General features: G+C 33.3%; 1 protein-coding gene across 1 annotated transcript in view; it reads right to left on the minus strand.

Annotated features, from left to right (window-relative positions):
* DCDC1 (doublecortin domain containing 1) overlaps positions 1–12,942 on the minus strand; it is a 496,388-nt gene that overhangs the window by 387,291 nt on the left and 96,155 nt on the right. The gene's annotated exons all lie outside the window — the stretch shown is intronic.

Below are 12,942 nucleotides of genomic sequence, written 5' to 3' on the forward strand. Positions count from 1 at the left end.
AAGGAAATTAAATAGATGACCAGCAAAAAAATAATAATAATAGGTCTGTGCCATTGGTTATGTTATATGTTGCATATTTTATGCAGAGAGGCCTAGCATAGCAATCTGGAAATTGAATTACAATTAGGTACAGCTGAGCTGCTGAGCAGCTGAGTTATGCAAATGGTTTGCTACTGGTCCTCTGTTGAATTTTGCTCAGTAAAAAAGTTATGTGTTTTATGCACCAAGTTTCGTAACTCTCCACCACAGCACAATTTATATTTTTTCTAATATATTTGACAGCATGGAGAATGTTGGAAATAGAACTTAACATTTCCTAAGACTGCTATAAATAAGGTTAAGAGGAAATTATGACCCAATGACTATTTAGGTATCGTTAGAAGTATGCATGAAATTCACTCACCCAGCCTGAGAAATTAATTCCAAAAAGTCACTTATCAAAGCCATTTTTATATTCCTGAACCAATTGCTTTTCTCTATAAATTTTATCATAACAAATATCTCAAACTTTTAAAAACTATAAGATATAGATATTTTAAAAGGAACTAAAAGAAATAAATTTATTTTCAGAATTATAACTTCAATCTTTAAGAAAATGTATAATATAAATCAATCTTGATTATAACTGTTCCTAAAGAAACCTAGCTTAAGAATCATTAACACTTTCAGTTAACAACATTCATGTATTAGTACATATAAGATTTTAATTTGTAACCTTTAATTGAAAATTTATTGAACATACATTGAACCTCATGTAGGTTTTGAACACGGAACGGCATTACGTAAATAGCTGTTAAATTGAAATAAATTTAAGTAAGTTGAGATGTAGGTAATAAACTTGAATGATTTACATCCTGGATTTAATCTTGTATGTAAACCTGAGAACATTTTGTCAGGTTCTCCAGTCTTATGTCCTTACTCATCAATGCTTGTCAAAATAACTTTTGAATTCTTCATGTCCGCCCAAGGGCTCCAAAGAAGAATTTAATAGACTTTCTAACACAAAACTCTACTTTTTTCAGAGTTTGTACACTCCATAAGAATTTATGGACAAAATATACAGTTTAGGAGAAAAAATATGAATTATATCAGAATGTAAGCAATGTCAGAATTGATAAAGGATGGAAAATAGCTCCCAGGCTCCAAATGATTTATGTAATTAGGAATACTATGGAAACCAGAAACAGCAAAGCAAAGCAAGCAGTATTCACAAGCAGGTTCTATAAGGGACTTCAGAATCTACTCTGAACTTGTTGAATAATCTGTTCAGTATTCCAGAATCTCCCTGCTGGAAGCAGGGTCCTCATTATAACCACAAGAGCGCTAATAAAGGTTAGCCTCTGAACTAGGGATTAGAAGGCTCTTTCTTTTTGGAAGCTGCAAACTAGTAACTTTGATGATCTTCTTAAAAAGGAAGACAAAGCACACTCCAAGAACAAACAATGTTTCCACTAACTAGGAAACTACAGAAAACATAAGAAAATGATACCCCTAAATACTTAGAAAGGAAGTATATATAGCCTAATATATTGAAAAACTTAATTTTATTAATCAGAATTAAAGAACTCTCCATTAAAAAATAAAAGCCTTGGTCTAAAAATGATAGTTCTAAAATAAAATAATTGATTAAAAAAAAACAAGTAAGTTGACTTTTCAACCTCAGCCATACATTTTAACATTTGTGTACATTATTTTGTAAGCATTTAATTGATATTCATAATATTTTATACTAAAGAAGACTCACACATGTTCTAACCAACAGCTTTCTCACTTTTATGTAGAGTTCTCCTTTTCTCTGTTCCTGAAGCAAAACTTTGTTCTGCTAAAAACTATTTCATAAAGATGTGCAAGAAACAAGGGCAATGATTTAGAAAAGACAATAACTTCTCAACCTTGGCGAGAACATAAACCTAGGTGTTGCTAGGAGATAGCAAAGCCCATGACAGACAGTCAGTGAAAAAAAAAAAAGTATTTTCCCAATGAATAAACTCTGAGTATTACTTCTTGTGTAAACCATGAGTTTCTCCTTCAAACTGCTCTTCAGAAATATTGTCTCATTCAAGAAGGTTAGTGGCTCCCGTTATCTATGTTCCTTTAATATTCGTGTGCATAGCTGCACACAGCATTTCTTCTTATGGTTAAGGCCTTTATGACATGTGTTCTACCTATTTGCTCCTATTTATGTGATTGCAACAAGACTTTGCTTTTCTATAATTTTGATATTTTCATTAAGTGGGCCCTCAACATTTTTATTATATAAGTGATTTGGAAATTAATCATTCCCTAAACTTACCAATATGCATAGATCAGTCAATGTGATCATTCCATTGGGATCATTTCCACCACTGAAAAGGTGAAGTTATGTGATGATAGCTTTTTATTCGTTTTGTTTATTCTCAAGTTATGACTATAGGGCAAATTGAAATTAATTCAATAGTATCAATGTGGGTTTTAAGTCAAGACTAAGAACGTTGGGTAAATAGATGATGTGACCAAAAGGAGTAACTTCATTAGCATTGAGCATCATGAGTAAATAGTCCATAGGATTTAAAATAGTAGCTATATTAATTTCACAAGTATTAACTGGTATTTTGCTTACTCATGCTGTTTCATTTCTCTTGCACCTCTTCCCCCTTTTTTCTACCTGTTAATACATTCTTATCCTCCAACCCTCATATCAAATGCTTTCTCAGGCAAGATATCCCATGTTATTTAGGCAGAATTAATTGTTCCCTCCTCTATGTGTTCCAGAGCATTGCTCATAACTTTTATTTTTCCTTATTGATTTGTATTACTCTTATCTTTTCTACTCCCATTTCTATCCTCCAGTAAATCACAAACCCTTTGGGGTTTGAGAGCATGGTGTATTTTGGTGCGCAATAAATGTCTACTGGATGAATAAATAGTACTTTTGGATATACTGTAGTCAGTCCTTTAGGTAGTTTTAGGGCCATGAGTCCAGCTATACACAATGACTTAGAATCTGTAATTTTCCATGAATCAATGAAAATTTGATCAAAAATTGATAAATAAATATCAATATACCAGAATTCTGAAGCACACTTAGGGTATGTATAATTGTTTAATTTTCTTTATAAAATTATCTTGCAGACTAAGGAGGAAAATAAATACAAAAAGAAAACAGTACAATTTGGCAATGAAACATTAAGTAGCCAGGAGAAGGCCAGAGGTGGGTATTTAAAATGTCTTGGAAAATCCTTATGTGCCTTATTCTTTCTTGTCATAAATCATAGGAAAAAGCACACCATAAAACTTAAGTAACACAGCAATAATATTAAATTAAGATCAAAATCACTATATTAAATGATAAAGGTAATTTCGTCTGATAATTCCAAACATAATGAGTTCAAATGCTAGTCAAAAGAAAATTAACTGTTCAGCCTTCAAGAGGATCTTATATTAAAACCATTTCATCATTGATAAGAAACTTGAACTTATTTGGATTCATGATGGGAGCAGTACAAGGACTTTTGACAAGGAGCCAAAAATCCCTCTAAAGAGAAACCACAATGCTAATAGAACTTACCAGGTAGATGTAGATTGGAATTTTCTGTCAAGTTGTATACCAAAAGGTTAAAAAAGATACTTCATATACTGGATTTGAAAATCTACTATGGAACGCTAAAAAGAGGATTTTTAAAATTAATATATTTTCATAAAGCACTAGAAATAATCAAAGGCTTTAATAATCTGCTTCCAATGAAAAATTAAAATCCATACCAATTAAGAATTCCAAATCACAATTTACATAACATTATAATTTTCACATGTTAGTCAAGAGTATCTGAAATGATAGGGGGAAAAAAAGAAAATTCTATATGCGCTTTGGCAGCAAGTTTCAGATCTCAGTCTCAAAAAGTACTGTTATTGGTAGCAGGACATCATTTGGCAATTTCCCATAAATTCAGTTGAAATTTCTTTTTTAAAATGAAGTTGTTTAGAAAGACTTTTTTGGATGAAACAAAGAGAGTTCTTAAAGGATACTAAGATTTGACTGCTTCCCATCTAGGAAGTATGCCTGGAGGAAGTTTGAACTAGTGCCAAGGTACGTGTGTGTTTTTAAATGCTCTTTATCCAACTTTAGGTAATAGTTGGGAAAAATCTCTGTCAGAGAGCGACCAAAGACAGATGCCACTCAAAAGCATGGTCAGCCCGGAAGATTGAATGATGGGGAGCATCCAATGTGACTTGGTTCCTATCAGTATATTTTTATTCAAACAAGCCTAAACTAACAACTGCTGTGTGCTTTTGTTTACATGCTATCTGTCAAATGTTATTGTCTTTAAGATACTTATGAGAAAAGATCTAGCAGTCGTTTACTTAAATACCAATGCCTACCCAAATTTGGATTTTTCCTCCACTGAACAAAATGACAAGCACACGATTGCTATACTTAGAGCAATCTTTCACAGCTGCTTTAGTTTTTCAGTGATCCTATTAAACTGACGGCATATTGCCTGTGGGGTCTACAGTGTTCTAATACTGCTGGAAGAGACATTGATTTGTATGATAAGATCAAACAGAACAGAGATGCATTGGAGGGAAGAATTTCATAGGTTATATTGTTTTTACCTAAGTAAAGTTTAATTTGGACATTGTGACCTTTACAGAACACTTGGTTATTTTAATTGCTGATATGTGGGTGAACATTTGACATTGGGCCTTAGGAAGTATTAAATCTTAGGAAGTCTTCTCCCTTTGAAAATGCAGCCTGAGTCATATCTTTTCTTAAACTGAACGAAGTAGCTGTGCATTAAATATGCTGGCACATCTTCTGCTTGAGCAAGTGGACCGAAATGGTGTGAATTGTTAATGCCTTGCCGCTTTGGTTCACGGCTTGTGATTGATCATTTGTAACTATATCTACTCCTTGTTCCATGAAATCAAGTATGGAGTAATGGGTTCATCAGATTTTGGGGTTAAATTGAGAGTGAAGAGGTACTGTGTGTGGAAATAAGAGTTGCCATGTTCAGGGCTGGCCTTGTAACAGCATGGAATCTAAAGGCGATATTCAAAACCACTTCACTCATCATACGCTTACTGATTCTGAATAGGGCCCATTTGCAGGGGACATTTGGTAGTTTTCCAATACTCTTTATGCCTCTGTCTCCTTCCACCACCATGCACATCTTTTTTTTTATACACCCCCAGTAGCACATTGGTAGAACAGGTCAGCATACACAATTCATTTATTTAAATAACTTGATTTATACAAGTAGATATAGCTGGGATTCTATTGTCTAAGCCCTGCCTTTCCCCTCAACAAAAACAATAGTGTGTGTCTTTGAAAATACAAGTATTTTGTGAACTCAGTTTCTTGGGCATCTAAAATATTTGATATTTAGTAATAACATAAAATAATTGAATTGATATATGTACAACTTTAAAGTTACCTAAAGAAATGTTTGAGAATTAACTATATATAATCTACTTTTATGTGGATATGGTCTATACCAACACATAATTGAATATATATGACCTCTTTTGTGAACTTTAAAGCTCTATACAAAAACTTAAAAGTATTATCTTAGAATTTGTTTTAGAAAGTATAATGTGTGGAACTTAACAAAACCAATAAAAATTTGAAGTAGGAGTCTTTAAAAGTGTCATTATATGACTGCTTGCTATAATAACTTAATCTTTTTACAATATTATTTTTAATTTTTATTACTATTCAGAAAATTTTCCCAAATAGTATTAACTGAGGTACCAATTAACTTTTGACCCAGTGGGAAAATGCATAATAGAAAACACAGTAAAACTTTAGGAACAAAAATATACAAATCATTTACATATATAAGTAAACACATGTAAAACATTCAAAAGCAAATTGTAAACTGTCTCAAAATTCTACTGTTACATTGTAAAGTCACAATTAATATAAATTTTTAAAATGTAGCTAGATCCTTTTCTTTCTTCTTCCTCTTTGTTTCTTTTTTTTTTCAGTCCCAAAAACAGAAATAATAATAATACCTGGCACACACATACCTAATTCAGTGGGAACTAGGAGTCAGATAATGTGGATAAAGCTGTTCTGGTTTCCTTGGATGCAAATGCTAAGTCAATACATTACTCACTAAATATTTATTTAGGATGTAAGATACACACACACACACACACACACACACACACACACATATATATATATATAATGTATATTTTAAATGCGATCAACTAAAAAGTCTCAGTAGTTTCAGCAATTACAATGGAAGATTCTTTTTGACATTTATTTCTCCATGTTTGTTTCATAGGAATAGAATCTTCTATATTTAGCATTCCACATAATTTGTCTACTATTGCATCTCTCTTCTAAAAATTCTCAGGAAGAAAAAAACAGTCTCTCTGAGTCATGTTCTGTTACGTGGAGAGCTATGTAAAAATTTGTTTTAAAACAGGTAGTAATAATTAGGCTATTTGTTTTCATTGACAATTATACCTATTATAACGAACTTCTAGTATCATGGACAAGTCATTAGAGTCGGAGTAAGATTTTTGGTGCTAGAGTTCAAAGACTGAGAAATATAAAAACCAGAAGCTAGAAATACAAACTCAAGGAGAAGAGGTAAAGAACAAGGACTTGGTTAAAAAATTATATAAATAATAAAGCAAGTTTAGCCCAACAGAACCTAGGAGTGATCATCACATCTTTATGAATATAAAGGAAAGTCTATGTTGTAAAGACTTCAAAAGGGAATTTCTGACAGATATCAGAGTCTATGAGCAGATTAGACTGCTTTGTGAATGTTCATATCACACAATTCTGCATTCACACATTTAATAAAAGATGAGAGTGATCCAATTATAATGGGAGTTCTTCAACTGCCACCAAAAAAAAAAGCTTACTTTTTAATCAAGGCTTAATAAAATTCTTAATATTCTTTATAGGTCAATAGTAGAAATATAAATCAGTGACTAATTAGTACTTTCTGCTTTGTCCAAGCAACAAGAATAGCCCAGGTCTGATGCCTGGCAATCACGAGAAGACACTGAAGGCTGTTGTCTATGGAAACTTGGAACCAAAGTAAAGTCATAGGAGCACCGTCTCAGTGAAGGTCTGAAAACCTCTGAGCAGCATCTTTCCTAAATAAAAGGGCTCTTAACTGGCTGTCTTTGTGTATTCCAAGCACCCTAGAGTGATTTAAGGTGTGAATAATGACCACCAGCCCTTGGCATCCCTCTTCAGCAAGAGACCTAAATTGTCACAGTTCACAAAATTTGAGAAATAAAAGGTAAATGGGAAAGGGATCAAAGGACTAAAGAGAAGTGATGTACTTAATTTAAAGATGTTTTATCCACACACTTGATTTTAATTCCCCAAAAGTTCTAAAACAGATTATAAAATAAATGGTTTGTGAAATCTTAGAAAAATAAACAATAATCATTAGGAATATGGGGGGAATTCACATATTAAATATTTAATGAGCAGAAAGGGAGACTAATGGGGAAATTACCTACAAGAGGTTTGATATTTCTAACACTTGTATATAAGCAAGACTAAAATTACTTTTTAAAATAGTGTTACTACAATGATGCAATTAGAAGACTTCTATCTAAATTGGAGATAGGCAAGCTTGTAATCATAACTAAATGAATAGCCATATCTATAAATCTGAAGCAGGGACTTTATTAGCATGCTAAAGATTTCTGTTGCTACTCATGGCTTAGTTAACATTTCTTAGTCATGAATACCTATACCTATATTCCTACAGGATATACAGCAGCCTGTATATAGTAGCTGTCACAATTGTAAGCAATAACTTAGACAGCAGTAAAGTTGGTATTCATACCAAGTTTACAAGTAAAAACACAAAGATTGGGGAAATTGTTAATCCCTGAGTAACAGATTAAATATCTGAAAGATCTTGCAAAGTTAAACTACTACATAAAAATCTCATAAGTAGAAATACAGTAGGAATCAATGTACAAAATTCTGTTCACATATCTAAAAAATCAGCAGTAGAAGTACAGGATAAGGAAGAAGTAGCTTAAAATAAATTTTAAGGAAAAACTTGGGGGCTTTAGCTGACTTTAAGTTCAATTTAGGCCAATGCTATGATATATCTAATAGAAATAATAATGCAATTGTAGGTAGCTTATATAACGACCTGAAAAATAAAGAAGCAGTGAGGCTGCTTTACTTGTCATTGATTGACCTGGAAAATTATGTATGTGAGGTCCTACTAAAAAGGATACAAAAAAAAAAAAAACTAGTCATAATAGAGAAGAGTGACCATGATGGTGAAAGGCCAGAGAAATAGTTGGAGAGACTAGGGATATTAAACCTGAAAAAGACTTAAATCAGACATGTTCAAATATTTGAAAGGCAGTCATACACTAGGAATTAGTTTGTATTATGTAAGTCCAGAAGGTAAAATCAAAATCAAATATAAATGTTTAAAAGACTAGAGTTCAGTCAGCTATAAGGTGAATTTTTAATAAAAGATAACTATAGCCATCAGAAACGAAACAAGTAATGATGGGATAGACATTTGTTGGAGATGAATTAGAGGGATTTATGAGAGAGTAAGATTTTGGTGATGACCGAAGATACTTCTGATGCTGAGATCCAAAGTAAATCAATCAATAACACACTATTCTGAAGTAGATATCAAAAAATATAGTCATTATCATTTGTTTTTATACTGCATTATGCAGCAAATAAATAAAAGTCTTCAAGCTTTTAAAGTTCTATGGAATATAGCAAAGTGCTACTTAGAGCAGGTAGTGAATCATTAAGTGATATCAGTGGTAATTACCATCAAATATTAGTTAATAGTAGGTAACTTGTTGCAAATTAAATTCAACAAAGAATTTCTTTGAATTCTAATTCATTCATTCAATAAAAGTATTTTTCAGCACTTACTATACTTCAGATTATGCTTAACAACTATTAATTGAAACTATTAATAAGAAAAGGTAAGGAAGCTGTCCCATCTGGGATATTGAAGGGACAGATCTAGCTATAACAAAAGGTACGTTTTGGGGAGTTGTGAGATGCAGTTGATGAAGCTGGATAGGTAGGTTCTTTACAGAGTGTGACGCCTATCCTGATAAGTAAAGTTTTGGAAAAAAAATTACAAGATATTTCATGTTTTGATAACATAAGGATTAGAAGTAGGAATACAATTAAGTCATCTAACCAGTGAATAAAGAGAATGTGATAATATTTGTGAAGTAGAAATAGCTGACTATGTTTGGTATCTATTGCCAAAAAATGCTGCATAACAAATCACTTCAAAACTCACAGGCATAAACAGTAAGTATTTATTTAGTTCATGAATCTGCTGGGTGGTTCTGCTGGGCTTGGCTGGGCTTGTTCACGTGTCTTGAAATCAGCTGGCTGCCAGCTGATCTAGAATGACCTTGGCTGAGGTATCTGGGGTAAATCAGTTCTGCTTCACTTGTCTTTTATAAAAAAAAATTATTGAAGTGAAATTCACATAACATAAACCCAACCATTTAAAGTGAAGAAATCAGTGACATTTAGTACATTTGAAATATGCAACCACCACCTCTATCTAGTTTCAAAAGATTTCCATCATTCCAAAGCAAAACTGCTTACACTTTAAGAAATTTTTCTCTACCTTCCTCTTCCAACAGGCCCTGATACACATCAATCCACATTCTGCCTCTGTGGATTTATCTGTTATCGGTATTTCATATAAATGGAATCATACAGTATGGTGCCCTTTGTATCTGGCTTTTTTTAGCATAATGTTTTCAAGGTTCATCCATGTTGTTGCATTATCAGTATTCCATTCCTTTTTATGGCTGAAAAATATTCCATTGTGTGCATATATCATAATGGATTTCTACATTCATCCTTTCATGGACTTTTGATTCTCACCTTTATCTATAATGCTATAAACATGCATGCAACATGTACTTGTTTGATTATTTATTTTCAGTTCTTTTGGTGTATATACCTAGGGGTTGAATTGTAAGACTATATGGCAATTCTATGTGTACCTTTTGAAGGAACTACCAAATTGTTTTCCAAAGTGGCTGCACAAATTTATACTCCCATAAGCAAAGCTGAGAGTTCCAATTTCTCCACATCTTCACCAACATTTTTTATTTTCCATGTTGTCTGTGTGTGTGATTTTTATTTTATAATCATCCCTAGTATGTGTGAAGTGGTACTGTGGTTTTGATTTGCATTTCCCTAATGACTAAGGATGCTGATATAGTTGGCTATTTGTATATCTTCTTTGGAGAAATGTCCATTTTGACCTTTGCCCATTTTTAATTAGATTGTTTGTCTTTTTGTTGTTGAGTCTAAGAGTTCTTTATAGATTCTTGATTTCAAACCTTTATCAGATACATGATTTACAAATATTTTCTCCCATTCTGTAGATTGTCTTTTCATTTTCTTGGTAATGTCCTTTGACACACAATTTTTTCTTAATTTGATGAAGTCCAATTTGACTATTTTTTTCTTTTTTTACTCAGACTTTTGGTGTCATAGCTAAGAATCCATTGCCAGATCTAAGGTCATGAAGATTTGCTCCTATGTCTTCTTGGAAGACTTTTGTGCTTTAGCTTTCATAGTTAGGATTACCAATTCATTTTGAGCTAATTTTGTATATGGTGTGAGGTAAGTTACCAACATCAATCTTTTGCATGTGGATATCCAGTTTTGCCAATGCCACTTGTTGAAGAGAGTATTCATTTCCCACTGAATGGTATTAGCACTCTTGTCAAAAGCCAACTGGCCACAGTTGTACTGGTCTATTTCTGCACTCTTAATTCTATACCATTGGTCTGTATGTATCAGCCTATGCCTGCACCACACTATTTTAATTTCAGTAGCTTTACTTGAATTAAGTTTTGAAATTGGAAAGTATCGGTCCTCCAATGCAAGGGGTTTACCAAACTCAAGGTTAAGGGTATGGTCCTTCACAACTGCCCTCATTTCTGACCAGCTGTCTGACCAACAAATTCTGGGGTTCCTACTACCCTCTTGGGTTCAATAATTTGCCAGAATGTCTCAAACTCCAGGAACGTTCTATACTTACAGGACCAAGTCAGTCAAGAACCCTGAAATATATAAGAAGTAATTTTGGTAGAAAAATAACAAAAATATTGAGGCTTATGAAGAGGACTTGATTCGGTGGCTTTATGCTTTGAGGGACCTTTAATATGAAAGGACTATTTTGTTTTTTGTTCGTTTGCTTGAGTTTTAATGTTAGTAGTGTCTGGCAGCTTATATTGCATGATGTAGTTGAATTGATCATTTTGTAGTTGTGTTTTTACTGAAAGGCCTGTACACTGAGAATAGGGAGGTTGGCCTGAAATTTTATAATCAGCAAGGGCTATGTAGAATTTTGAGCTTGATTGGTCATAGCGACTAAATGCATCTGGGGTTATTTTCCAATAGCCTTGACCTTCAGAAAATGCCAGACTGGGGAAAGGAGTGGGGTGAGGTGGACAGGGTGTGGGCAAGGACTTCAGTACACTGAGGAGGGGCCTAGAATACTGGATGCCTTAACACCCCTAGCTGGTCATGCCTGCCTTACTGGGCAGGCTGCTGGTGCAGTGAACATCACCTGATACTGCAGGCAGCTCTGAGATTGGAGTTAGATCATTTAGGCACTGGAAAATGGAACAACAGTTACTGCTTTTCTGTGTTTTGAAGGTAAATCTGCAGTTCAGGACAATGGCAGTTAAGTTTTACACATGCTACAGTGAGGTTATATCTTTAAACTGTTAGAACCAGGCCTAGACAGACAGCAGTAAATCATTTGCCTCAAATTCTATTCTTCACTATGTTATTTTAAACTGCATTCTAGGTCAAAAAGGAGCTGTGAAGGAGCTAACCTTAGATTCGTGTGGCTTGTCCATAAGCTTTTAACATAAACTCCACCAAACCAAGTTGGTTCTAAGTTTATTTATCACATAAATTTTGACCATGGCTTTTTATTTCAGAAACCCAAACTTTGGCTTCACCTACAGAAAGGTGGTTGATTTATTATTAAACGACTTGATTTATTATTTTAAAACTCCATCTTCTTTGGTTAAAGTAGAGATACAACTTGAAAAAAGTATTACAAATCTAGGAATCAGATTTGCTAAAGGAATCAAGGAGAAAGTAAGGTGTTTTTAAAATATGCTTCAATTTTATGATCAGAATAAAGCAGTGTATCCATGAAAACAAATAAAAGAAGACAGGCTTACTTAGCTTGTGGAAGAGAGAGACCTCCTTAGAATAAGGGTAAACATCTGCTCTGAACATACACATTTGACAAATATGAAAAAGAGAAACTGAGACCCTGAAGGCCAGGTATGAAGGTATAGGAGGTACATCCAAACCTAACTACTCTTAAAAAGGTTATTATAAAAAGGGAAAATGTTTTAATTGCTACAAAATCAGGATCAGTAACTAGGACCCAGTGAAACCTAATAGAGGAATAAAGATCTCGGAGAGCTGACTCAGAACAATCCCCCAGAGGTAGCAGAAACCTTCAATACTAGGAATAGGTAGTTTTTATGTTACAGATAAATTAATAGTATAAGAGAAATTAAGGAATCTCTTTTGAGGATGGAACAGTTATACAAAGAGTGTACATAACATGTGAACAAATCTGAGAAGGGAATACTAGGAAGACTGATGTAAAATGCTAAGAAAAGTACTTAGTGAACTCCAAAAATTTATGGGCCTCTGATTAAGGAAAAGCAAAGCAAGATGAATTATATTACAGGAAATACAGGCAGAACAATAGTAGATCAAGGAGTCCATATCTAAATTAGATGTTAGGCTATGGGAAAAGACACCTGGGGAAGATTCTTTAATTCAGGGAGGTGAAAATGGATAAGACTGGTTTAAACAAAGGATGCTATTGACAAACTTGTAATTTATTGACTTCGTATCTCTCACTATAAGAAACCCTGCAAGAAAAAATATCTAGAGGAATATGTCAA

This window comes from Manis javanica, chromosome 11, assembly GCF_040802235.1.
Source record: "Manis javanica isolate MJ-LG chromosome 11, MJ_LKY, whole genome shotgun sequence".
NCBI lineage: Eukaryota > Metazoa > Chordata > Mammalia > Pholidota > Manidae > Manis > Manis javanica.